Source organism: Labrus bergylta, chromosome 13, assembly GCF_963930695.1.
Source record: "Labrus bergylta chromosome 13, fLabBer1.1, whole genome shotgun sequence".
Taxonomy (NCBI): domain Eukaryota; kingdom Metazoa; phylum Chordata; class Actinopteri; order Labriformes; family Labridae; genus Labrus; species Labrus bergylta.
The window spans coordinates 7912553-7937052 of record NC_089207.1 but is presented as its reverse complement, the minus strand read 5'-3'; the positions used below and the strand labels follow the sequence as shown (position 1 = coordinate 7937052).

Here is a 24500-nt window from a genome sequence, read left to right as displayed (position 1 = left end):
GTATTAAAAGCTTACAGCACCTGGGATTCCCAGGCGGTCTCCCATCCAAGTACTAACCAGGCCAGTTTTGAAAGAGGGAAGTTAATCTTCACGGAATCGGTTTGTTCAATGTGTTTATCAGACGTTTGAACGTTCAGTTTGCCCGCAAGTCGTGAAACAAGTCTTAAAAACAAGCTGCAAGTCTTTAGTTAACTCCCAGCGTCAAAGTATTGCTGAATCTAGTAAGATTAAGTGTAAGTCTATCCATAGGCCCACACGTTTGAGTAGAAAAGTAATAAAATCAACTAGGTCATAGTCACTTGCTCTAATTTTGGCGAGGTGTTACTTTAAACCTAAGTATGTATAAATAACCCTTTAACAACCTGTTCATTCGCTTACGGCCATACCACCCTGAACACGCCCGATCTCGTCCGATCTCGGAAGCTAAGCAGGGTCGGGCCTGGTTAGTACTTGGATGGGAGACCGCCTGGGAATACCAGGTGCTGTAAGCTTTTAATACCTCCTTTAGCCAGAAGAGGGCGCTGTTGCCTCACTAGTGGAGAAAGGACTGAGAGAAACAGGCCAGTGGAAAATGAAACATGATTTTATTTGGCAGTCTGTCCTCTTTTTTTTTGTTGCAATTTTCATCAATGTTTTCAGTGAGTATTAATACATATTACGCTCTCTGGAGGCTGTTTTCAAAGTTCAGTTTTACATTCAAAAAGTACATGTAGCCTACTTACGTAAGGACTACTGCATTAACATATTTTAATTACTTGTACTTAGGTTACTCTTTACTTCCCCACAACACTCTGGTAGCCATATTATACATTTGATTCAACTGGAAATATTCACCATCATTATAAATGTTTTCACATCAATAATAAACATTTACACCAAATCAGGAATTATTATAAATGATTACTATTAAGATTGAATTTAAAAAAAACCTGCAAACAAGTGATGCTTACTTATCAATCAATATTTTTTCAGAATCAATTGACGATTTTTCAGAAGTTGACCATTTTGCATCGTCACTTTTACTGTGGATTTATTAAGGTTTTCAATACTGCAAACTTGTGAACAGTGAACAGCAGAAATAAGTTTAAATGTTGCATTAAGGCACACAAGATTTAGGATTATTATAGTAGCCTAAGCAGTGATTGATTAAGATATAAGGGACAACTCGAAATTATGTTTTTATCACCACTTACTTGTTTTGAGGTAATCTTGAATGACAAATGAATAAATCAGCCATTGCAATGTTTCATGTAGAAATCATAACCCTGTGGGGCATACATATTTGATCCCCTCACATTCTCCATTGTAACTAATCATTAAAAAAAACAATCCTCCATTAGGAATCACAAAGGAACACTTACTAATTATATGAAAATTCATAATTATTACAATCAGTCCCTATATATGCTATAGATGATCCCCAATCAAAATTCAGTGTAAGCTACTTTGTAGGAAAGTAGAAGCAATGATAGACAAATAAAAAAAGAACTGCAGTGCATAGCAGGAGGTTACAGCGCCCCCTGCTGGCTGAAGCAGGTATTAAAAGCTTACAGCACCTGGGATTCCCAGGCGGTCTCCCATCCAAGTACTAACCAGGCCAGTTTTGAAAGAGGGAAGTTAATCTTCACGGAATCGGTTTGTTCAATGTGTTTATCAGACGTTTGAACGTTCAGTTTGCCCGCAAGTCGTGAAACAAGTCTTAAAAACAAGCTGCAAGTCTTTAGTTAACTCCCAGCGTCAAAGTATTGCTGAATCTAGTAAGATTAAGTGTAAGTCTATCCATAGGCCCACACGTTTGAGTAGAAAAGTAATAAAATCAACTAGGTCATAGTCACTTGCTCTAATTTTGGCGAGGTGTTACTTTAAACCTAAGTATGTATAAATAACCCTTTAACAACCTGTTCATTTGCTTACGGCCATACCACCCTGAACACGCCCGATCTCGTCCGATCTCGGAAGCTAAGCAGGGTCGGGCCTGGTTAGTACTTGGATGGGAGACCGCCTGGGAATACCAGGTGCTGTAAGCTTTTAATACCTCCTTTAGCCAGAAGAGGGCGCTGTTGCCTCACTAGTGGAGAAAGGACTGAGAGAAACAGGCCAGTGGAAAATGAAACATGATTTTATTTGGCAGTCTGTCCTCTTTTTTTTTGTTGCAATTTTCATCAATGTTTTCAGTGAGTATTAATACATATTACGCTCTCTGGAGGCTGTTTTCAAAGTTCAGTTTTACATTCAAAAAGTACATGTAGCCTACTTACGTAAGGACTACTGCATTAACATATTTTAATTACTTGTACTTAGGTTACTCTTTACTTCCCCACAACACTCTGGTAGCCATATTATACATTTGATTCAACTGGAAATATTCACCATCATTATAAATGTTTTCACATCAATAATAAACATTTACACCAAATCAGGAATTATTATAAATGATTACTATTAAGATTGAATTTAAAAAAAACCTGCAAACAAGTGATGCTTACTTATCAATCAATATTTTTTCAGAATCAATTGACGATTTTTCAGAAGTTGACCATTTTGCATCGTCACTTTTACTGTGGATTTATTAAGGTTTTCAATACTGCAAACTTGTGAACAGTGAACAGCAGAAATAAGTTTAAATGTTGCATTAAGGCACACAAGATTTAGGATTATTATAGTAGCCTAAGCAGTGATTGATTAAGATATAAGGGACAACTCGAAATTATGTTTTTATCACCACTTACTTGTTTTGAGGTAATCTTGAATGACAAATGAATAAATCAGCCATTGCAATGTTTCATGTAGAAATCATAACCCTGTGGGGCATACATATTTGATCCCCTCACATTCTCCATTGTAACTAATCATTAAAAAAAACAATCCTCCATTAGGAATCACAAAGGAACACTTACTAATTATATGAAAATTCATAATTATTACAATCAGTCCCTATATATGCTATAGATGATCCCCAATCAAAATTCAGTGTAAGCTACTTTGTAGGAAAGTAGAAGCAATGAAAGACAAATAAAAAAAGAACTGCAGTGCATAGCAGGAGGTTACAGCGCCCCCTGCTGGCTGAAGCAGGTATTAAAAGCTTACAGCACCTGGGATTCCCAGGCGGTCTCCCATCCAAGTACTAACCAGGCCAGTTTTGAAAGAGGGAAGTTAATCTTCACGGAATCGGTTTGTTCAATGTGTTTATCAGACGTTTGAACGTTCAGTTTGCCCGCAAGTCGTGAAACAAGTCTTAAAAACAAGCTGCAAGTCTTTAGTTAACTCCCAGCGTCAAAGTATTGCTGAATCTAGTAAGATTAAGTGTAAGTCTATCCATAGGCCCACACGTTTGAGTAGAAAAGTAATAAAATCAACTAGGTCATAGTCACTTGCTCTAATTTTGGCGAGGTGTTACTTTAAACCTAAGTATGTATAAATAACCCTTTAACAACCTGTTCATTCGCTTACGGCCATACCACCCTGAACACGCCCGATCTCGTCCGATCTCGGAAGCTAAGCAGGGTCGGGCCTGGTTAGTACTTGGATGGGAGACCGCCTGGGAATACCAGGTGCTGTAAGCTTTTAATACCTCCTTTAGCCAGAAGAGGGCGCTGTTGCCTCACTAGTGGAGAAAGGACTGAGAGAAACAGGCCAGTGGAAAATGAAACATGATTTTATTTGGCAGTCTGTCCTCTTTTTTTTTGTTGCAATTTTCATCAATGTTTTCAGTGAGTATTAATACATATTACGCTCTCTGGAGGCTGTTTTCAAAGTTCAGTTTTACATTCAAAAAGTACATGTAGCCTACTTACGTAAGGACTACTGCATTAACATATTTTAATTACTTGTACTTAGGTTACTCTTTACTTCCCCACAACACTCTGGTAGCCATATTATACATTTGATTCAACTGGAAATATTCACCATCATTATAAATGTTTTCACATCAATAATAAACATTTACACCAAATCAGGAATTATTATAAATGATTACTATTAAGATTGAATTTAAAAAAAACCTGCAAACAAGTGATGCTTACTTATCAATCAATATTTTTTCAGAATCAATTGACGATTTTTCAGAAGTTGACCATTTTGCATCGTCACTTTTACTGTGGATTTATTAAGGTTTTCAATACTGCAAACTTGTGAACAGTGAACAGCAGAAATAAGTTTAAATGTTGCATTAAGGCACACAAGATTTAGGATTATTATAGTAGCCTAAGCAGTGATTGATTAAGATATAAGGGACAACTCGAAATTATGTTTTTATCACCACTTACTTGTTTTGAGGTAATCTTGAATGACAAATGAATAAATCAGCCATTGCAATGTTTCATGTAGAAATCATAACCCTGTGGGGCATACATATTTGATCCCCTCACATTCTCCATTGTAACTAATCATTAAAAAAAACAATCCTCCATTAGGAATCACAAAGGAACACTTACTAATTATATGAAAATTCATAATTATTACAATCAGTCCCTATATATGCTATAGATGATCCCCAATCAAAATTCAGTGTAAGCTACTTTGTAGGAAAGTAGAAGCAATGATAGACAAATAAAAAAAGAACTGCAGTGCATAGCAGGAGGTTACAGCGCCCCCTGCTGGCTGAAGCAGGTATTAAAAGCTTACAGCACCTGGGATTCCCAGGCGGTCTCCCATCCAAGTACTAACCAGGCCAGTTTTGAAAGAGGGAAGTTAATCTTCACGGAATCGGTTTGTTCAATGTGTTTATCAGACGTTTGAACGTTCAGTTTGCCCGCAAGTCGTGAAACAAGTCTTAAAAACAAGCTGCAAGTCTTTAGTTAACTCCCAGCGTCAAAGTATTGCTGAATCTAGTAAGATTAAGTGTAAGTCTATCCATAGGCCCACACGTTTGAGTAGAAAAGTAATAAAATCAACTAGGTCATAGTCACTTGCTCTAATTTTGGCGAGGTGTTACTTTAAACCTAAGTATGTATAAATAACCCTTTAACAACCTGTTCATTCGCTTACGGCCATACCACCCTGAACACGCCCGATCTCGTCTGATCTCGGAAGCTAAGCAGGGTCGTGCCTGGTTAGTACTTGGATGGGAGACCGCCTGGGAATACCAGGTGCTGTAAGCTTTTAATACCTCCTTTAGCCAGAAGAGGGCGCTGTTGCCTCACTAGTGGAGAAAGGACTGAGAGAAACAGGCCAGTGGAAAATGAAACATGATTTTATTTGGCAGTCTGTCCTCTCTTTTTTTTTTGTTGTTGCAATTTTCATCAATGTTTTCAGTGAGTATTAATACATATTACGCTCTCTGGAGGCTGTTTTCAAAGTTCAGTTTTACATTCAAAAAGTACATGTAGCCTACTTACGTAAGGACTACTGCATTAACATATTTTAATTACTTGTACTTAGGTTACTCTTTACTTCCCCACAACACTCTGGTAGCCATATTATACATTTGATTCAACTGGAAATATTCACCATCATTATAAATGTTTTCACATCAATAATAAACATTTACACCAAATCAGGAATTATTATAAATGATTACTATTAAGATTGAATTTAAAAAAAACCTGCAAACAAGTGATGCTTACTTATCAATCAATATTTTTTCAGAATCAATTGACGATTTTTCAGAAGTTGACCATTTTGCATCGTCACTTTTACTGTGGATTTATTAAGGTTTTCAATACTGCAAACTTGTGAACAGTGAACAGCAGAAATAAGTTTAAATGTTGCATTAAGGCACACAAGATTTAGGATTATTATAGTAGCCTAAGCAGTGATTGATTAAGATATAAGGGACAACTCGAAATTATGTTTTTATCACCACTTACTTGTTTTGAGGTAATCTTGAATGACAAATGAATAAATCAGCCATTGCAATGTTTCATGTAGAAATCATAACCCTGTGGGGCATACATATTTGATCCCCTCACATTCTCCATTGTAACTAATCATTAAAAAAAACAATCCTCCATTAGGAATCACAAAGGAACACTTACTAATTATATGAAAATTCATAATTATTACAATCAGTCCCTATATATGCTATAGATGATCCCCAATCAAAATTCAGTGTAAGCTACTTTGTAGGAAAGTAGAAGCAATGATAGACAAATAAAAAAAGAACTGCAGTGCATAGCAGGAGGTTACAGCGCCCCCTGCTGGCTGAAGCAGGTATTAAAAGCTTACAGCACCTGGGATTCCCAGGCGGTCTCCCATCCAAGTACTAACCAGGCCAGTTTTGAAAGAGGGAAGTTAATCTTCACGGAATCGGTTTGTTCAATGTGTTTATCAGACGTTTGAACGTTCAGTTTGCCCGCAAGTCGTGAAACAAGTCTTAAAAACAAGCTGCAAGTCTTTAGTTAACTCCCAGCGTCAAAGTATTGCTGAATCTAGTAAGATTAAGTGTAAGTCTATCCATAGGCCCACACGTTTGAGTAGAAAAGTAATAAAATCAACTAGGTCATAGTCACTTGCTCTAATTTTGGCGAGGTGTTACTTTAAACCTAAGTATGTATAAATAACCCTTTAACAACCTGTTCATTCGCTTACGGCCATACCACCCTGAACACGCCCGATCTCGTCTGATCTCGGAAGCTAAGCAGGGTCGGGCCTGGTTAGTACTTGGATGGGAGACCGCCTGGGAATACCAGGTGCTGTAAGCTTTTAATACCTCCTTTAGCCAGAAGAGGGCGCTGTTGCCTCACTAGTGGAGAAAGGACTGAGAGAAACAGGCCAGTGGAAAATGAAACATGATTTTATTTGGCAGTCTGTCCTCTTTTTTTTTGTTGCAATTTTCATCAATGTTTTCAGTGAGTATTAATACATATTACGCTCTCTGGAGGCTGTTTTCAAAGTTCAGTTTTACATTCAAAAAGTACATGTAGCCTACTTACGTAAGGACTACTGCATTAACATATTTTAATTACTTGTACTTAGGTTACTCTTTACTTCCCCACAACACTCTGGTAGCCATATTATACATTTGATTCAACTGGAAATATTCACCATCATTATAAATGTTTTCACATCAATAATAAACATTTACACCAAATCAGGAATTATTATAAATGATTACTATTAAGATTGAATTTAAAAAAAACCTGCAAACAAGTGATGCTTACTTATCAATCAATATTTTTTCAGAATCAATTGACGATTTTTCAGAAGTTGACCATTTTGCATCGTCACTTTTACTGTGGATTTATTAAGGTTTTCAATACTGCAAACTTGTGAACAGTGAACAGCAGAAATAAGTTTAAATGTTGCATTAAGGCACACAAGATTTAGGATTATTATAGTAGCCTAAGCAGTGATTGATTAAGATATAAGGGACAACTCGAAATTATGTTTTTATCACCACTTACTTGTTTTGAGGTAATCTTGAATGACAAATGAATAAATCAGCCATTGCAATGTTTCATGTAGAAATCATAACCCTGTGGGGCATACATATTTGATCCCCTCACATTCTCCATTGTAACTAATCATTAAAAAAAACAATCCTCCATTAGGAATCACAAAGGAACACTTACTAATTATATGAAAATTCATAATTATTACAATCAGTCCCTATATATGCTATAGATGATCCCCAATCAAAATTCAGTGTAAGCTACTTTGTAGGAAAGTAGAAGCAATGAAAGACAAATAAAAAAAGAACTGCAGTGCATAGCAGGAGGTTACAGCGCCCCCTGCTGGCTGAAGCAGGTATTAAAAGCTTACAGCACCTGGGATTCCCAGGCGGTCTCCCATCCAAGTACTAACCAGGCCAGTTTTGAAAGAGGGAAGTTAATCTTCACGGAATCGGTTTGTTCAATGTGTTTATCAGACGTTTGAACGTTCAGTTTGCCCGCAAGTCGTGAAACAAGTCTTAAAAACAAGCTGCAAGTCTTTAGTTAACTCCCAGCGTCAAAGTATTGCTGAATCTAGTAAGATTAAGTGTAAGTCTATCCATAGGCCCACACGTTTGAGTAGAAAAGTAATAAAATCAACTAGGTCATAGTCACTTGCTCTAATTTTGGCGAGGTGTTACTTTAAACCTAAGTATGTATAAATAACCCTTTAACAACCTGTTCATTCGCTTACGGCCATACCACCCTGAACACGCCCGATCTCGTCCGATCTCGGAAGCTAAGCAGGGTCGGGCCTGGTTAGTACTTGGATGGGAGACCGCCTGGGAATACCAGGTGCTGTAAGCTTTTAATACCTCCTTTAGCCAGAAGAGGGCGCTGTTGCCTCACTAGTGGAGAAAGGACTGAGAGAAACAGGCCAGTGGAAAATGAAACATGATTTTATTTGGCAGTCTGTCCTCTTTTTTTTTGTTGCAATTTTCATCAATGTTTTCAGTGAGTATTAATACATATTACGCTCTCTGGAGGCTGTTTTCAAAGTTCAGTTTTACATTCAAAAAGTACATGTAGCCTACTTACGTAAGGACTACTGCATTAACATATTTTAATTACTTGTACTTAGGTTACTCTTTACTTCCCCACAACACTCTGGTAGCCATATTATACATTTGATTCAACTGGAAATATTCACCATCATTATAAATGTTTTCACATCAATAATAAACATTTACACCAAATCAGGAATTATTATAAATGATTACTATTAAGATTGAATTTAAAAAAAACCTGCAAACAAGTGATGCTTACTTATCAATCAATATTTTTTCAGAATCAATTGACGATTTTTCAGAAGTTGACCATTTTGCATCGTCACTTTTACTGTGGATTTATTAAGGTTTTCAATACTGCAAACTTGTGAACAGTGAACAGCAGAAATAAGTTTAAATGTTGCATTAAGGCACACAAGATTTAGGATTATTATAGTAGCCTAAGCAGTGATTGATTAAGATATAAGGGACAACTCGAAATTATGTTTTTATCACCACTTACTTGTTTTGAGGTAATCTTGAATGACAAATGAATAAATCAGCCATTGCAATGTTTCATGTAGAAATCATAACCCTGTGGGGCATACTTTTTTGATCCCCTCACATTCTCCATTGTAACTAATCATTAAAAAAAACAATCCTCCATTAGGAATCACAAAGGAACACTTACTAATTATATGAAAATTCATAATTATTACAATCAGTCCCTATATATGCTATAGATGATCCCCAATCAAAATTCAGTGTAAGCTACTTTGTAGGAAAGTAGAAGCAATGATAGACAAATAAAAAAAGTACTGCAGTGCATAGCAGGAGGTTACAGCGCCCCCTGCTGGCTGAAGCAGGTATTAAAAGCTTACAGCACCTGGGATTCCCAGGCGGTCTCCCATCCAAGTACTAACCAGGCCAGTTTTGAAAGAGGGAAGTTAATCTTCACGGAATCGGTTTGTTCAATGTGTTTATCAGACGTTTGAACGTTCAGTTTGCCCGCAAGTCGTGAAACAAGTCTTAAAAACAAGCTGCAAGTCTTTAGTTAACTCCCAGCGTCAAAGTATTGCTGAATCTAGTAAGATTAAGTGTAAGTCTATCCATAGGCCCACACGTTTGAGTAGAAAAGTAATAAAATCAACTAGGTCATAGTCACTTGCTCTAATTTTGGCGAGGTGTTACTTTAAACCTAAGTATGTATAAATAACCCTTTAACAACCTGTTCATTCGCTTAAGGCCATACCACCCTGAACACGCCCGATCTCGTCTGATCTCGGAAGCTAAGCAGGGTCGGGCCTGGTTAGTACTTGGATGGGAGACCGCCTGGGAATACCAGGTGCTGTAAGCTTTTAATACCTCCTTTAGCCAGAAGAGGGCGCTGTTGCCTCACTAGTGGAGAAAGGACTGAGAGAAACAGGCCAGTGGAAAATGAAACATGATTTTATTTGGCAGTCTGTCCTCTTTTTTTTTGTTGCAATTTTCATCAATGTTTTCAGTGAGTATTAATACATATTACGCTCTCTGGAGGCTGTTTTCAAAGTTCAGTTTTACATTCAAAAAGTACATGTAGCCTACTTACGTAAGGACTACTGCATTAACATATTTTAATTACTTGTACTTAGGTTACTCTTTACTTCCCCACAACACTCTGGTAGCCATATTATACATTTGATTCAACTGGAAATATTCACCATCATTATAAATGTTTTCACATCAATAATAAACATTTACACCAAATCAGGAATTATTATAAATGATTACTATTAAGATTGAATTTAAAAAAAACCTGCAAACAAGTGATGCTTACTTATCAATCAATATTTTTTCAGAATCAATTGACGATTTTTCAGAAGTTGACCATTTTGCATCGTCACTTTTACTGTGGATTTATTAAGGTTTTCAATACTGCAAACTTGTGAACAGTGAACAGCAGAAATAAGTTTAAATGTTGCATTAAGGCACACAAGATTTAGGATTATTATAGTAGCCTAAGCAGTGATTGATTAAGATATAAGGGACAACTCGAAATTATGTTTTTATCACCACTTACTTGTTTTGAGGTAATCTTGAATGACAAATGAATAAATCAGCCATTGCAATGTTTCATGTAGAAATCATAACCCTGTGGGGCATACTTTTTTGATCCCCTCACATTCTCCATTGTAACTAATCATTAAAAAAAACAATCCTCCATTAGGAATCACAAAGGAACACTTACTAATTATATGAAAATTCATAATTATTACAATCAGTCCCTATATATGCTATAGATGATCCCCAATCAAAATTCAGTGTAAGCTACTTTGTAGGAAAGTAGAAGCAATGATAGACAAATAAAAAAAGAACTGCAGTGCATAGCAGGAGGTTACAGCGCCCCCTGCTGGCTGAAGCAGGTATTAAAAGCTTACAGCACCTGGGATTCCCAGGCGGTCTCCCATCCAAGTACTAACCAGGCCAGTTTTGAAAGAGGGAAGTTAATCTTCACGGAATCGGTTTGTTCAATGTGTTTATCAGACGTTTGAACGTTCAGTTTGCCCGCAAGTCGTGAAACAAGTCTTAAAAACAAGCTGCAAGTCTTTAGTTAACTCCCAGCGTCAAAGTATTGCTGAATCTAGTAAGATTAAGTGTAAGTCTATCCATAGGCCCACACGTTTGAGTAGAAAAGTAATAAAATCAACTAGGTCATAGTCACTTGCTCTAATTTTGGCGAGGTGTTACTTTAAACCTAAGTATGTATAAATAACCCTTTAACAACCTGTTCATTCGCTTAAGGCCATACCACCCTGAACACGCCCGATCTCGTCTGATCTCGGAAGCTAAGCAGGGTCGGGCCTGGTTAGTACTTGGATGGGAGACCGCCTGGGAATACCAGGTGCTGTAAGCTTTTAATACCTCCTTTAGCCAGAAGAGGGCGCTGTTGCCTCACTAGTGGAGAAAGGACTGAGAGAAACAGGCCAGTGGAAAATGAAACATGATTTTATTTGGCAGTCTGTCCTCTTTTTTTTTGTTGCAATTTTCATCAATGTTTTCAGTGAGTATTAATACATATTACGCTCTCTGGAGGCTGTTTTCAAAGTTCAGTTTTACATTCAAAAAGTACATGTAGCCTACTTACGTAAGGACTACTGCATTAACATATTTTAATTACTTGTACTTAGGTTACTCTTTACTTCCCCACAACACTCTGGTAGCCATATTATACATTTGATTCAACTGGAAATATTCACCATCATTATAAATGTTTTCACATCAATAATAAACATTTACACCAAATCAGGAATTATTATAAATGATTACTATTAAGATTGAATTTAAAAAAAACCTGCAAACAAGTGATGCTTACTTATCAATCAATATTTTTTCAGAATCAATTGACGATTTTTCAGAAGTTGACCATTTTGCATCGTCACTTTTACTGTGGATTTATTAAGGTTTTCAATACTGCAAACTTGTGAACAGTGAACAGCAGAAATAAGTTTAAATGTTGCATTAAGGCACACAAGATTTAGGATTATTATAGTAGCCTAAGCAGTGATTGATTAAGATATAAGGGACAACTCGAAATTATGTTTTTATCACCACTTACTTGTTTTGAGGTAATCTTGAATGACAAATGAATAAATCAGCCATTGCAATGTTTCATGTAGAAATCATAACCCTGTGGGGCATACTTTTTTGATCCCCTCACATTCTCCATTGTAACTAATCATTAAAAAAAACAATCCTCCATTAGGAATCACAAAGGAACACTTACTAATTATATGAAAATTCATAATTATTACAATCAGTCCCTATATATGCTATAGATGATCCCCAATCAAAATTCAGTGTAAGCTACTTTGTAGGAAAGTAGAAGCAATGATAGACAAATAAAAAAAGAACTGCAGTGCATAGCAGGAGGTTACAGCGCCCCCTGCTGGCTGAAGCAGGTATTAAAAGCTTACAGCACCTGGGATTCCCAGGCGGTCTCCCATCCAAGTACTAACCAGGCCAGTTTTGAAAGAGGGAAGTTAATCTTCACGGAATCGGTTTGTTCAATGTGTTTATCAGACGTTTGAACGTTCAGTTTGCCCGCAAGTCGTGAAACAAGTCTTAAAAACAAGCTGCAAGTCTTTAGTTAACTCCCAGCGTCAAAGTATTGCTGAATCTAGTAAGATTAAGTGTAAGTCTATCCATAGGCCCACACGTTTGAGTAGAAAAGTAATAAAATCAACTAGGTCATAGTCACTTGCTCTAATTTTGGCGAGGTGTTACTTTAAACCTAAGTATGTATAAATAACCCTTTAACAACCTGTTCATTCGCTTAAGGCCATACCACCCTGAACACGCCCGATCTCGTCCGATCTCGGAAGCTAAGCAGGGTCGGGCCTGGTTAGTACTTGGATGGGAGACCGCCTGGGAATACCAGGTGCTGTAAGCTTTTAATACCTCCTTTAGCCAGAAGAGGGCGCTGTTGCCTCACTAGTGGAGAAAGGACTGAGAGAAACAGGCCAGTGGAAAATGAAACATGATTTTATTTGGCAGTCTGTCCTCTTTTTTTTTGTTGCAATTTTCATCAATGTTTTCAGTGAGTATTAATACATATTACGCTCTCTGGAGGCTGTTTTCAAAGTTCAGTTTTACATTCAAAAAGTACATGTAGCCTACTTACGTAAGGACTACTGCATTAACATATTTTAATTACTTGTACTTAGGTTACTCTTTACTTCCCCACAACACTCTGGTAGCCATATTATACATTTGATTCAACTGGAAATATTCACCATCATTATAAATGTTTTCACATCAATAATAAACATTTACACCAAATCAGGAATTATTATAAATGATTACTATTAAGATTGAATTTAAAAAAAACCTGCAAACAAGTGATGCTTACTTATCAATCAATATTTTTTCAGAATCAATTGACGATTTTTCAGAAGTTGACCATTTTGCATCGTCACTTTTACTGTGGATTTATTAAGGTTTTCAATACTGCAAACTTGTGAACAGTGAACAGCAGAAATAAGTTTAAATGTTGCATTAAGGCACACAAGATTTAGGATTATTATAGTAGCCTAAGCAGTGATTGATTAAGATATAAGGGACAACTCGAAATTATGTTTTTATCACCACTTACTTGTTTTGAGGTAATCTTGAATGACAAATGAATAAATCAGCCATTGCAATGTTTCATGTAGAAATCATAACCCTGTGGGGCATACTTTTTTGATCCCCTCACATTCTCCATTGTAACTAATCATTAAAAAAAACAATCCTCCATTAGGAATCACAAAGGAACACTTACTAATTATATGAAAATTCATAATTATTACAATCAGTCCCTATATATGCTATAGATGATCCCCAATCAAAATTCAGTGTAAGCTACTTTGTAGGAAAGTAGAAGCAATGATAGACAAATAAAAAAAGAACTGCAGTGCATAGCAGGAGGTTACAGCGCCCCCTGCTGGCTGAAGCAGGTATTAAAAGCTTACAGCACCTGGGATTCCCAGGCGGTCTCCCATCCAAGTACTAACCAGGCCAGTTTTGAAAGAGGGAAGTTAATCTTCACGGAATCGGTTTGTTCAATGTGTTTATCAGACGTTTGAACGTTCAGTTTGCCCGCAAGTCGTGAAACAAGTCTTAAAAACAAGCTGCAAGTCTTTAGTTAACTCCCAGCGTCAAAGTATTGCTGAATCTAGTAAGATTAAGTGTAAGTCTATCCATAGGCCCACACGTTTGAGTAGAAAAGTAATAAAATCAACTAGGTCATAGTCACTTGCTCTAATTTTGGCGAGGTGTTACTTTAAACCTAAGTATGTATAAATAACCCTTTAACAACCTGTTCATTCGCTTAAGGCCATACCACCCTGAACACGCCCGATCTCGTCTGATCTCGGAAGCTAAGCAGGGTCGGGCCTGGTTAGTACTTGGATGGGAGACCGCCTGGGAATACCAGGTGCTGTAAGCTTTTAATACCTCCTTTAGCCAGAAGAGGGCGCTGTTGCCTCACTAGTGGAGAAAGGACTGAGAGAAACAGGCCAGTGGAAAATGAAACATGATTTTATTTGGCAGTCTGTCCTCTTTTTTTTTGTTGCAATTTTCATCAATGTTTTCAGTGAGTATTAATACATATTACGCTCTCTGGAGGCTGTTTTCAAAGTTCAGTTTTACATTCAAAAAGTACATGTAGCCTACTTACGTAAGGACTACTGCATTAACATATTTTAATTACTTGTACTTAGGTTACTCTTTACTTCCCCACAACACTCTGGTAGCCATATTATACATTTGATTCAACTGGAAATATTCACCATCATTATAAATGTTTTCACATCAATAATAAACATTTACACCAAATCAGGAATTATTATAAATGATTACTATTAAGATTGAATTTAAAAAAAACCTGCAAACAAGTGATGCTTACTTATCAATCAATATTTTTTCAGAATCAATTGACGATTTTTCAGAAGTTGACCATTTTGCATCGTCACTTTTACTGTGGATTTATTAAGGTTTTCAATACTGCAAACTTGTGAACAGTGAACAGCAGAAATAAGTTTAAATGTTGCATTAAGGCACACAAGATTTAGGATTATTATAGTAGCCTAAGCAGTGATTGATTAAGATATAAGGGACAACTCGAAATTATGTTTTTATCACCACTTACTTGTTTTGAGGTAATCTTGAATGACAAATGAATAAATCAGCCATTGCAATGTTTCATGTAGAAATCATAACCCTGTGGGGCATACTTTTTTGATCCCCTCACATTCTCCATTGTAACTAATCATTAAAAAAAACAATCCTCCATTAGGAATCACAAAGGAACACTTACTAATTATATGAAAATTCATAATTATTACAATCAGTCCCTATATATGCTATAGATGATCCCCAATCAAAATTCAGTGTAAGCTACTTTGTAGGAAAGTAGAAGCAATGATAGACAAATAAAAAAAGAACTGCAGTGCATAGCAGGAGGTTACAGCGCCCCCTGCTGGCTGAAGCAGGTATTAAAAGCTTACAGCACCTGGGATTCCCAGGCGGTCTCCCATCCAAGTACTAACCAGGCCAGTTTTGAAAGAGGGAAGTTAATCTTCACGGAATCGGTTTGTTCAATGTGTTTATCAGACGTTTGAACGTTCAGTTTGCCCGCAAGTCGTGAAACAAGTCTTAAAAACAAGCTGCAAGTCTTTAGTTAACTCCCAGCGTCAAAGTATTGCTGAATCTAGTAAGATTAAGTGTAAGTCTATCCATAGGCCCACACGTTTGAGTAGAAAAGTAATAAAATCAACTAGGTCATAGTCACTTGCTCTAATTTTGGCGAGGTGTTACTTTAAACCTAAGTATGTATAAATAACCCTTTAACAACCTGTTCATTCGCTTAAGGCCATACCACCCTGAACACGCCCGATCTCGTCTGATCTCGGAAGCTAAGCAGGGTCGGGCCTGGTTAGTACTTGGATGGGAGACCGCCTGGGAATACCAGGTGCTGTAAGCTTTTAATACCTCCTTTAGCCAGAAGAGGGCGCTGTTGCCTCACTAGTGGAGAAAGGACTGAGAGAAACAGGCCAGTGGAAAATGAAACATGATTTTATTTGGCAGTCTGTCCTCTTTTTTTTTGTTGCAATTTTCATCAATGTTTTCAGTGAGTATTAATACATATTACGCTCTCTGGAGGCTGTTTTCAAAGTTCAGTTTTACATTCAAAAAGTACATGTAGCCTACTTACGTAAGGACTACTGCATTAACATATTTTAATTACTTGTACTTAGGTTACTCTTTACTTCCCCACAACACTCTGGTAGCCATATTATACATTTGATTCAACTGGAAATATTCACCATCATTATAAATGTTTTCACATCAATAATAAACATTTACACCAAATCAGGAATTATTATAAATGATTACTATTAAGATTGAATTTAAAAAAAACCTGCAAACAAGTGATGCTTACTTATCAATCAATATTTTTTCAGAATCAATTGACGATTTTTCAGAAGTTGACCATTTTGCATCGTCACTTTTACTGTGGATTTATTAAGGTTTTCAATACTGCAAACTTGTGAACAGTGAACAGCAGAAATAAGTTTAAATGTTGCATTAAGGCACACAAGATTTAGGATTATTATAGTAGCCTAAGCAGTGATTGATTAAGATATAAGGGACAACTCGAAATTATGTTTTTATCACCACTTACTTGTTTTGAGGTAATCTTGAATGACAAATGAATAAATCAGCCATTGCAATGTTTCATGTAGAAATCATAACCCTGTGGGGCATACTTTTTTGATCCCCTCACATTCTCCATTGTAACTAATCATTAAAAAAAACAATCCTCCATTAGGAATCACAAAGGAACACTTACTAATTATATGAAAATTCATAATTATTACAATCAGTCCCTATATATGCTATAGATGATCCCCAATCAAAATTCAGTGTAAGCTACTTTGTAGGAAAGTAGAAGCAATGATAGACAAATAAAAAAAGAACTGCAGTGCATAGCAGGAGGTTACAGCGCCCCCTGCTGGCTGAAGCAGGTATTAAAAGCTTACAGCACCTGGGATTCCCAGGCGGTCTCCCATCCAAGTACTAACCAGGCCAGTTTTGAAAGAGGGAAGTTAATCTTCACGGAATCGGTTTGTTCAATGTGTTTATCAGACGTTTGAACGTTCAGTTTGCCCGCAAGTCGTGAAACAAGTCTTAAAAACAAGCTGCAAGTCTTTAGTTAACTCCCAGCGTCAAAGTATTGCTGAATCTAGTAAGATTAAGTGTAAGTCTATCCATAGGCCCACACGTTTGAGTAGAAAAGTAATAAAATCAACTAGGTCATAGTCACTTGCTCTAATTTTGGCGAGGTGTTACTTTAAACCTAACTATGTATAAATAACCCTTTAACAACCTGTTCATTCGCTTACGGCCATACCACCCTGAACACGCCCGATCTCGTCCGATCTCGGAAGCTAAGCAGGGTCGGGCCTGGTTAGTACTTGGATGGGAGACCGCCTGGGAATACCAGGTGCTGTAAGCTTTTAATACCTCCTTTAGCCAGAAGAGGGCGCTGTTGCCTCACTAGTGGAGAAAGGACTGAGAGAAACAGGCCAGTGGAAAATGAAACATGATTTTATTTGGCAGTCTGTCCTCTTTTTTTTTGTTGCAATTTTCATCAATGTTTTCAGTGAGTATTAATACATATTACGCTCTCTGGAGGCTGTTTTCAAAGTTCAGTTTTACATTCAAAAAGTACATGTAGCCTACTTACGTAAGGACTACTGCATTAACATATTTTAATTACTTGTACTTAGGTTACTCTTTACTTCCCCACAACACTCTGGTAGCCATATTATACATTTGATTCAACTGGAAATATTCACCATCATTATAAATGTTTTCACATCAATAATAAACATTTACACCAAATCAGGAATTATTATAAATGATTACTATTAAGATTGAATTTAAAAAAAACCTGCAAACAAGTGATGCTTACTTATCAATCAATATTTTTTCAGAATCAATTGACGATTTTTCAGAAGTTGACCATTTTGCATCGTCACTTTTACTGTGGATTTATTAAGGTTTTCAATACTGCAAACTTGTGAACAGTGAACAGCAGAAATAAGTTTAAATGTTGCATTAAGGCACACAAGATTTAGGATTATTATAGTAGCCTAAGCAGTGATTGATTAAGATATAAGGGACAACTCGAAATTATGTTTTTATCACCACTTACTTGTTTTGAGGTAATCTTGAATGACAAATGAATAAATCAGCCATTGCAATGTTTCATGTAGAAATCATAACCCTGTGGGGCATACTTTTTTGATCCCCTCACATTCTCCATTGTAACTAATCATTAAAAAAAACAATCCTCCATTAGGAATCACAAAGGAACACTTACTAATTATATGAAAATTCATAATTATTACAATCAGTCCCTATATATGCTATAGATGATCCCCAATCAAAATTCAGTGTAAGCTACTTTGTAGGAAAGTAGAAGCAATGATAGACAAATAAAAAAAGAACTGCAGTGCATAGCAGGAGGTTACAGCGCCCCCTGCTGGCTGAAGCAGGTATTAAAAGCTTACAGCACCTGGGATTCCCAGGCGGTCTCCCATCCAAGTACTAACCAGGCCAGTTTTGAAAGAGGGAAGTTAATCTTCACGGAATCGGTTTGTTCAATGTGTTTATCAGACGTTTGAACGTTCAGTTTGCCCGCAAGTCGTGAAACAAGTCTTAAAAACAAGCTGCAAGTCTTTAGTTAACTCCCAGCGTCAAAGTATTGCTGAATCTAGTAAGATTAAGTGTAAGTCTATCCATAGGCCCACACGTTTGAGTAGAAAAGTAATAAAATCAACTAGGTCATAGTCACTTGCTCTAATTTTGGCGAGGTGTTACTTTAAACCTAAGTATGTATAAATAACCCTTTAACAACCTGTTCATTCGCTTAAGGCCATACCACCCTGAACACGCCCGATCTCGTCTGATCTCGGAAGCTAAGCAGGGTCGGGCCTGGTTAGTACTTGGATGGGAGACCGCCTGGGAATACCAGGTGCTGTAAGCTTTTAATACCTCCTTTAGCCAGAAGAGGGCGCTGTTGCCTCACTAGTGGAGAAAGGACTGAGAGAAACAGGCCAGTGGAAAATGAAACATGATTTTATTTGGCAGTCTGTCCTCTTTTTTTTTGTTGCAATTTTCATCAATGTTTTCAGTGAGTATTAATACATATTACGCTCTCTGGAGGCTGTTTTCAAAGTTCAGTTTTACATTCAAAAAGTACATGTAGCCTACTTACGTAAGGACTACTGCATTAACATATTTTAATTACTTGTACTTAGGTTACTCTTTACTTCCCCACAACACTCTGGTAGCCATATTATACATTTGATTCAACTGGAAATATTCACCATCATTATAAATGTTTTCACATCAATAATAAACATTTACACCAAATCAGGAATTATTATAAATGATTACTATTAAGATTGAATTTAAAAAAAACCTGCAAACAAGTGATGCTTACTTATCAATCAATATTTTTTCAGAATCAATTGACGATTTTTCAGAAGTTGACCATTTTGCATCGTCACTTTTACTGTGGATTTATTAAGGTTTTCAATACTGCAAACTTGTGAACAGTGAACAGCAGAAATAAGTTTAAATGTTGCATTAAGGCACACAAGATTTAGGATTATTATAGTAGCCTAAGCAGTGATTGATTAAGATATAAGGGACAACTCGAAATTATGTTTTTATCACCACTTACTTGTTTTGAGGTAATCTTGAATGACAAATGAATAAATCAGCCATTGCAATGTTTCATGTAGAAATCATAACCCTGTGGGGCATACTTTTTTGATCCCCTCACATTCTCCATTGTAACTAATCATTAAAAAAAACAATCCTCCATTAGGAATCACAAAGGAACACTTACTAATTATATGAAAATTCATAATTATTACAATCAGTCCCTATATATGCTATAGATGATCCCCAATCAAAATTCAGTGTAAGCTACTTTGTAGGAAAGTAGAAGCAATGATAGACAAATAAAAAAAGAACTGCAGTGCATAGCAGGAGGTTACAGCGCCCCCTGCTGGCTGAAGCAGGTATTAAAAGCTTACAGCACCTGGGATTCCCAGGCGGTCTCCCATCCAAGTACTAACCAGGCCAGTTTTGAAAGAGGGAAGTTAATCTTCACGGAATCGGTTTGTTCAATGTGTTTATCAGACGTTTGAACGTTCAGTTTGCCCGCAAGTCGTGAAACAAGTCTTAAAAACAAGCTGCAAGTCTTTAGTTAACTCCCAGCGTCAAAGTATTGCTGAATCTAGTAAGATTAAGTGTAAGTCTATCCATAGGCCCACACGTTTGAGTAGAAAAGTAATAAAATCAACTAGGTCATAGTCACTTGCTCTAATTTTGGCGAGGTGTTACTTTAAACCTAAGTATGTATAAATAACCCTTTAACAACCTGTTCATTCGCTTACGGCCATACCACCCTGAACACGCCCGATCTCGTCTGATCTCGGAAGCTAAGCAGGGTCGGGCCTGGTTAGTACTTGGATGGGAGACCGCCTGGGAATACCAGGTCCTGTAAGCTTTTAATACCTCCTTTAGCCAGAAGAGGGCGCTGTTGCCTCACTAGTGGAGAAAGGACTGAGAGAAACAGGCCAGTGGAAAATGAAACATGATTTTATTTGGCAGTCTGTCCTCTCTTTTTTTTTTGTTGTTGCAATTTTCATCAATGTTTTCAGTGAGTATTAATACATATTACGCTCTCTGGAGGCTGTTTTCAAAGTTCAGTTTTACATTCAAAAAGTACATGTAGCCTACTTAAGTAAGGACTATTGCATTAACATATTTTAATTACTTGTACTTAGGTTACTCTTTACTTCCCCACAACACTCTGGTAGCCATATTATACATTTGATTCAACTGGAAATATTCACCATCATTATAAATGTTTTCACATCAATAATAAACATTTACACCAAATCAGGAATTATTATAAATGATTACTATTAAGATTGAATTTAAAAAAAACCTGCAAACAAGTGATGCTTACTTATCAATCAATATTTTTTCAGAATCAATTGACGATTTTTCAGAAGTTGACCATTTTGCATCGTCACTTTTACTGTGGATTTATTAAGGTTTTCAATACTGCAAACTTGTGAACAGTGAACAGCAGAAATAAGTTTAAATGTTGCATTAAGGCACACAAGATTTAGGATTATTATAGTAGCCTAAGCAGTGATTGATTAAGATATAAGGGACAACTCGAAATTATGTTTTTATCACCACTTACTTGTTTTGAGGTAATCTTGAATGACAAATGAATAAATCAGCCATTGCAATGTTTCATGTAGAAATCATAACCCTGTGGGGCATACATATTTGATCCCCTCACATTCTCCATTGTAACTAATCATTAAAAAAAACAATCCTCCATTAGGAATCACAAAGGAACACTTACTAATTATATGAAAATTCATAATTATTACAATCAGTCCCTATATATGCTATAGATGATCCCCAATCAAAATTCAGTGTAAGCTACTTTGTAGGAAAGTAGAAGCAATGATAGACAAATAAAAAAAGAACTGCAGTGCATAGCAGGAGGTTACAGCGCCCCCTGCTGGCTGAAGCAGGTATTAAAAGCTTACAGCACCTGGGATTCCCAGGCGGTCTCCCATCCAAGTACTAACCAGGCCAGTTTTGAAAGAGGGAAGTTAATCTTCACGGAATCGGTTTGTTCAATGTGTTTATCAGACGTTTGAACGTTCAGTTTGCCCGCAAGTCGTGAAACAAGTCTTAAAAACAAGCTGCAAGTCTTTAGTTAACTCCCAGCGTCAAAGTATTGCTGAATCTAGTAAGATTAAGTGTAAGTCTATCCATAGGCCCACACGTTTGAGTAGAAAAGTAATAAAATCAACTAGGTCATAGTCACTTGCTCTAATTTTGGCGAGGTGTTACTTTAAACCTAAGTATGTATAAATAACCCTTTAACAACCTGTTCATTCGCTTACGGCCATACCACCCTGAACACGCCCGATCTCGTCCGATCTCGGAAGCTAAGCAGGGTCGGGCCTGGTTAGTACTTGGATGGGAGACCGCCTGGGAATACCAGGTGCTGTAAGCTTTTAATACCTCCTTTAGCCAGAAGAGGGCGCTGTTGCCTCACTAGTGGAGAAAGGACTGAGAGAAACAGGCCAGTGGAAAATGAAACATGATTTTATTTGGCAGTCTGTCCTCTTTTTTTTTGTTGCAATTTTCATCAATGTTTTCAGTGAGTATTAATACATATTACGCTCTCTGGAGGCTGTTTTCAAAGTTCAGTTTTACATTCAAAAAGTACATGTAGCCTACTTACGTAAGGACTACTGCATTAACATATTTTAATTACTTGTACTTAGGTTACTCTTTACTTCCCCACAACACTCTGGTAGCCATATTATACATTTGATTCAACTGGAAATATTCACCATCATTATAAATGTTTTCACATCAATAATAAACATTTACACCAAATCAGGAATTATTATAAATGATTACTATTAAGATTGAATTTAAAAAAAACCTGCAAACAAGTGATGCTTACTTATCAATCAATTGACGATTTTTCTGAAGTTGACCATTTCGCATCGTCACTTTTACTGTGGATTTATTAAGGTTTTCAATCCTGCAAACTTGTGAACAGTGAACAGCAGAAATAAGTTTAAATGTTGCATTAAGGCACACAAGATTTAGGATTATTATAGTAGCCTAAGCAGTGATTGATTAAGATACAAGGGACAACTCGAAATTATGTTTTTATCACCACTTACTTGTTTTGAGGTAATCTTGAATGACAAATGAATAAATCAGCCATTGCAATGTTTCATGTAGAAATCATAACCCTGTGGGGCATACATATTTGATCCCCTCACATTCTCCATTGTAACTAATCATTAAAAAAAACAATCCTCCATTAGGAATCACAAAGGAACACTTACTAATTATATGAAAATTCATAATTATTACAATCAGTCCCTATATATGCTATAGATGATCCCCAATCAAAATTCAGTGTAAGCTACTTTGTAGGAAAGTAGAAGCAATGATAGACAAATAAAAAAAGAACTGCAGTGCATAGCAGGAGGTTACAGCGCCCCCTGCTGGCTGAAGCAGGTATTAAAAGCTTACAGCACCTGGGATTCCCAGGCGGTCCCCCATCCAAGTACTAACCAGGCCAGTTTTGAAAGAGGGAAGTTAATCTTCACGGAATCGGTTTGTTCAATGTGTTTATCAGACGTTTGAACGTTCAGTTTGCCCGCAAGTCGTGAAACAAGTCTTAAAAACAAGCTGCAAGTCTTTAGTTAACTCCCAGCGTCAAAGTATTGCTGAATCTAGTAAGATTAAGTGTAAGTCTATCCATAGGCCCACACGTTTGAGTAGAAAAGTAATAAAATCAACTAGGTCATAGTCACTTGCTCTAATTTTGGCGAGGTGTTACTTTAAACCTAAGTATGTATAAATAACCCTTTAACAACCTGTTCATTCGCTTACGGCCATACCACCCTGAACACGCCCGATCTCGTCCGATCTCGGAAGCTAAGCAGGGTCGGGCCTGGTTAGTACTTGGATGGGAGACCGCCTGGGAATACCAGGTGCTGTAAGCTTTTAATACCTCCTTTAGCCAGAAGAGGGCGCTGTTGCCTCACTAGTGGAGAAAGGACTGAGAGAAACAGGCCAGTGGAAAATGAAACATGATTTTATTTGGCAGTCTGTCCTCTCTTTTTTTTTTGTTGTTGCAATTTTCATCAATGTTTTCAGTGAGTATTAATACATATTACGCTCTCTGGAGGCTGTTTTCAAAGTTCAGTTTTACATTCAAAAAGTACATGTAGCCTACTTAAGTAAGGACTACTGCATTAACATATTTTAATTACTTGTACTTAGGTTACTCTTTACTTCCCCACAACACTCTGGTAGCCATATTATACATTTGATTCAACTGGAAATATTCACCATCATTATAAATGTTTTCACATCAATAATAAACATTTACACCAAATCAGGAATTATTATAAATGATTACTATTAAGATTGAATTTAAAAAAAACCTGCAAACAAGTGATGCTTACTTATCAATCAATATTTTTTCAGAATCAATTGACGATTTTTCAGAAGTTGACCATTTTGCATCGTCACTTTTACTGTGGATTTATTAAGGTTTTCAATACTGCAAACTTGTGAACAGTGAACAGCAGAAATAAGTTTAAATGTTGCATTAAGGCACACAAGATTTAGGATTATTATAGTAGCCTAAGCAGTGATTGATTAAGATATAAGGGACAACTCGAAATTATGTTTTTATCACCACTTACTTGTTTTGAGGTAATCTTGAATGACAAATGCATAAATCAGCCATTGCAATGTTTCATGTAGAAATCATAACCCTGTGGGGCATACATATTTGATCCCCTCACATTCTCCATTGTAACTAATCATTAAAAAAAACAATCCTCCATTAGGAATCACAAAGGAACACTTACTAATTATATGAAAATTCATAATTATTACAATCAGTCCCTATATATGCTATAGATGATCCCCAATCAAAATTCAGTGTAAGCTACTTTGTAGGAAAGTA

The 24500-nt window shown here is 36.6% G+C and overlaps 16 non-coding genes across 16 annotated transcripts; all 16 read left to right on the top strand.

Annotated features, from left to right (window-relative positions):
* The first annotated feature begins 372 nt into the window (after positions 1 to 372).
* LOC136182132 (5S ribosomal RNA) lies at positions 373 to 491 on the top strand. The gene has a single exon (XR_010668450.1). It is a non-coding gene; the product is annotated as a 5S ribosomal RNA (ribosomal RNA).
* Positions 492 to 1908: 1417 nt separating this feature from the next.
* Positions 1909 to 2027, top strand: LOC136182131 (5S ribosomal RNA). The gene has a single exon (XR_010668449.1). It is a non-coding gene; the product is annotated as a 5S ribosomal RNA (ribosomal RNA).
* Positions 2028 to 3444: 1417 nt separating this feature from the next.
* Positions 3445 to 3563, top strand: LOC136182130 (5S ribosomal RNA). Its single transcript, XR_010668448.1, has one exon. It is a non-coding gene; the product is annotated as a 5S ribosomal RNA (ribosomal RNA).
* Positions 3564 to 4980: 1417 nt separating this feature from the next.
* Positions 4981 to 5099, top strand: LOC136181750 (5S ribosomal RNA). The gene has a single exon (XR_010668097.1). It is a non-coding gene; the product is annotated as a 5S ribosomal RNA (ribosomal RNA).
* Positions 5100 to 6522: 1423 nt separating this feature from the next.
* LOC136181354 (5S ribosomal RNA) lies at positions 6523 to 6641 on the top strand. The gene has a single exon (XR_010667703.1). It is a non-coding gene; the product is annotated as a 5S ribosomal RNA (ribosomal RNA).
* Positions 6642 to 8058: 1417 nt separating this feature from the next.
* Positions 8059 to 8177, top strand: LOC136182129 (5S ribosomal RNA). The gene has a single exon (XR_010668447.1). It is a non-coding gene; the product is annotated as a 5S ribosomal RNA (ribosomal RNA).
* A 1417-nt stretch (positions 8178 to 9594) lies between these two features.
* LOC136181747 (5S ribosomal RNA) lies at positions 9595 to 9713 on the top strand. Its single transcript, XR_010668094.1, has one exon. It is a non-coding gene; the product is annotated as a 5S ribosomal RNA (ribosomal RNA).
* Positions 9714 to 11130: 1417 nt separating this feature from the next.
* On the top strand, positions 11131 to 11249 carry LOC136181745 (5S ribosomal RNA). The gene has a single exon (XR_010668092.1). It is a non-coding gene; the product is annotated as a 5S ribosomal RNA (ribosomal RNA).
* A 1417-nt stretch (positions 11250 to 12666) lies between these two features.
* On the top strand, positions 12667 to 12785 carry LOC136181705 (5S ribosomal RNA). The gene has a single exon (XR_010668052.1). It is a non-coding gene; the product is annotated as a 5S ribosomal RNA (ribosomal RNA).
* Positions 12786 to 14202: 1417 nt separating this feature from the next.
* Positions 14203 to 14321, top strand: LOC136181744 (5S ribosomal RNA). Its single transcript, XR_010668091.1, has one exon. It is a non-coding gene; the product is annotated as a 5S ribosomal RNA (ribosomal RNA).
* A 1417-nt stretch (positions 14322 to 15738) lies between these two features.
* Positions 15739 to 15857, top strand: LOC136181743 (5S ribosomal RNA). The gene has a single exon (XR_010668090.1). It is a non-coding gene; the product is annotated as a 5S ribosomal RNA (ribosomal RNA).
* Positions 15858 to 17274: 1417 nt separating this feature from the next.
* LOC136182128 (5S ribosomal RNA) lies at positions 17275 to 17393 on the top strand. The gene has a single exon (XR_010668446.1). It is a non-coding gene; the product is annotated as a 5S ribosomal RNA (ribosomal RNA).
* Positions 17394 to 18810: 1417 nt separating this feature from the next.
* On the top strand, positions 18811 to 18929 carry LOC136181742 (5S ribosomal RNA). The gene has a single exon (XR_010668089.1). It is a non-coding gene; the product is annotated as a 5S ribosomal RNA (ribosomal RNA).
* Positions 18930 to 20346: 1417 nt separating this feature from the next.
* Positions 20347 to 20465, top strand: LOC136181730 (5S ribosomal RNA). Its single transcript, XR_010668077.1, has one exon. It is a non-coding gene; the product is annotated as a 5S ribosomal RNA (ribosomal RNA).
* Positions 20466 to 21888: 1423 nt separating this feature from the next.
* LOC136182127 (5S ribosomal RNA) lies at positions 21889 to 22007 on the top strand. The gene has a single exon (XR_010668445.1). It is a non-coding gene; the product is annotated as a 5S ribosomal RNA (ribosomal RNA).
* A 1400-nt stretch (positions 22008 to 23407) lies between these two features.
* On the top strand, positions 23408 to 23526 carry LOC136182126 (5S ribosomal RNA). Its single transcript, XR_010668444.1, has one exon. It is a non-coding gene; the product is annotated as a 5S ribosomal RNA (ribosomal RNA).
* Positions 23527 to 24500: the final 974 nt, after the last annotated feature.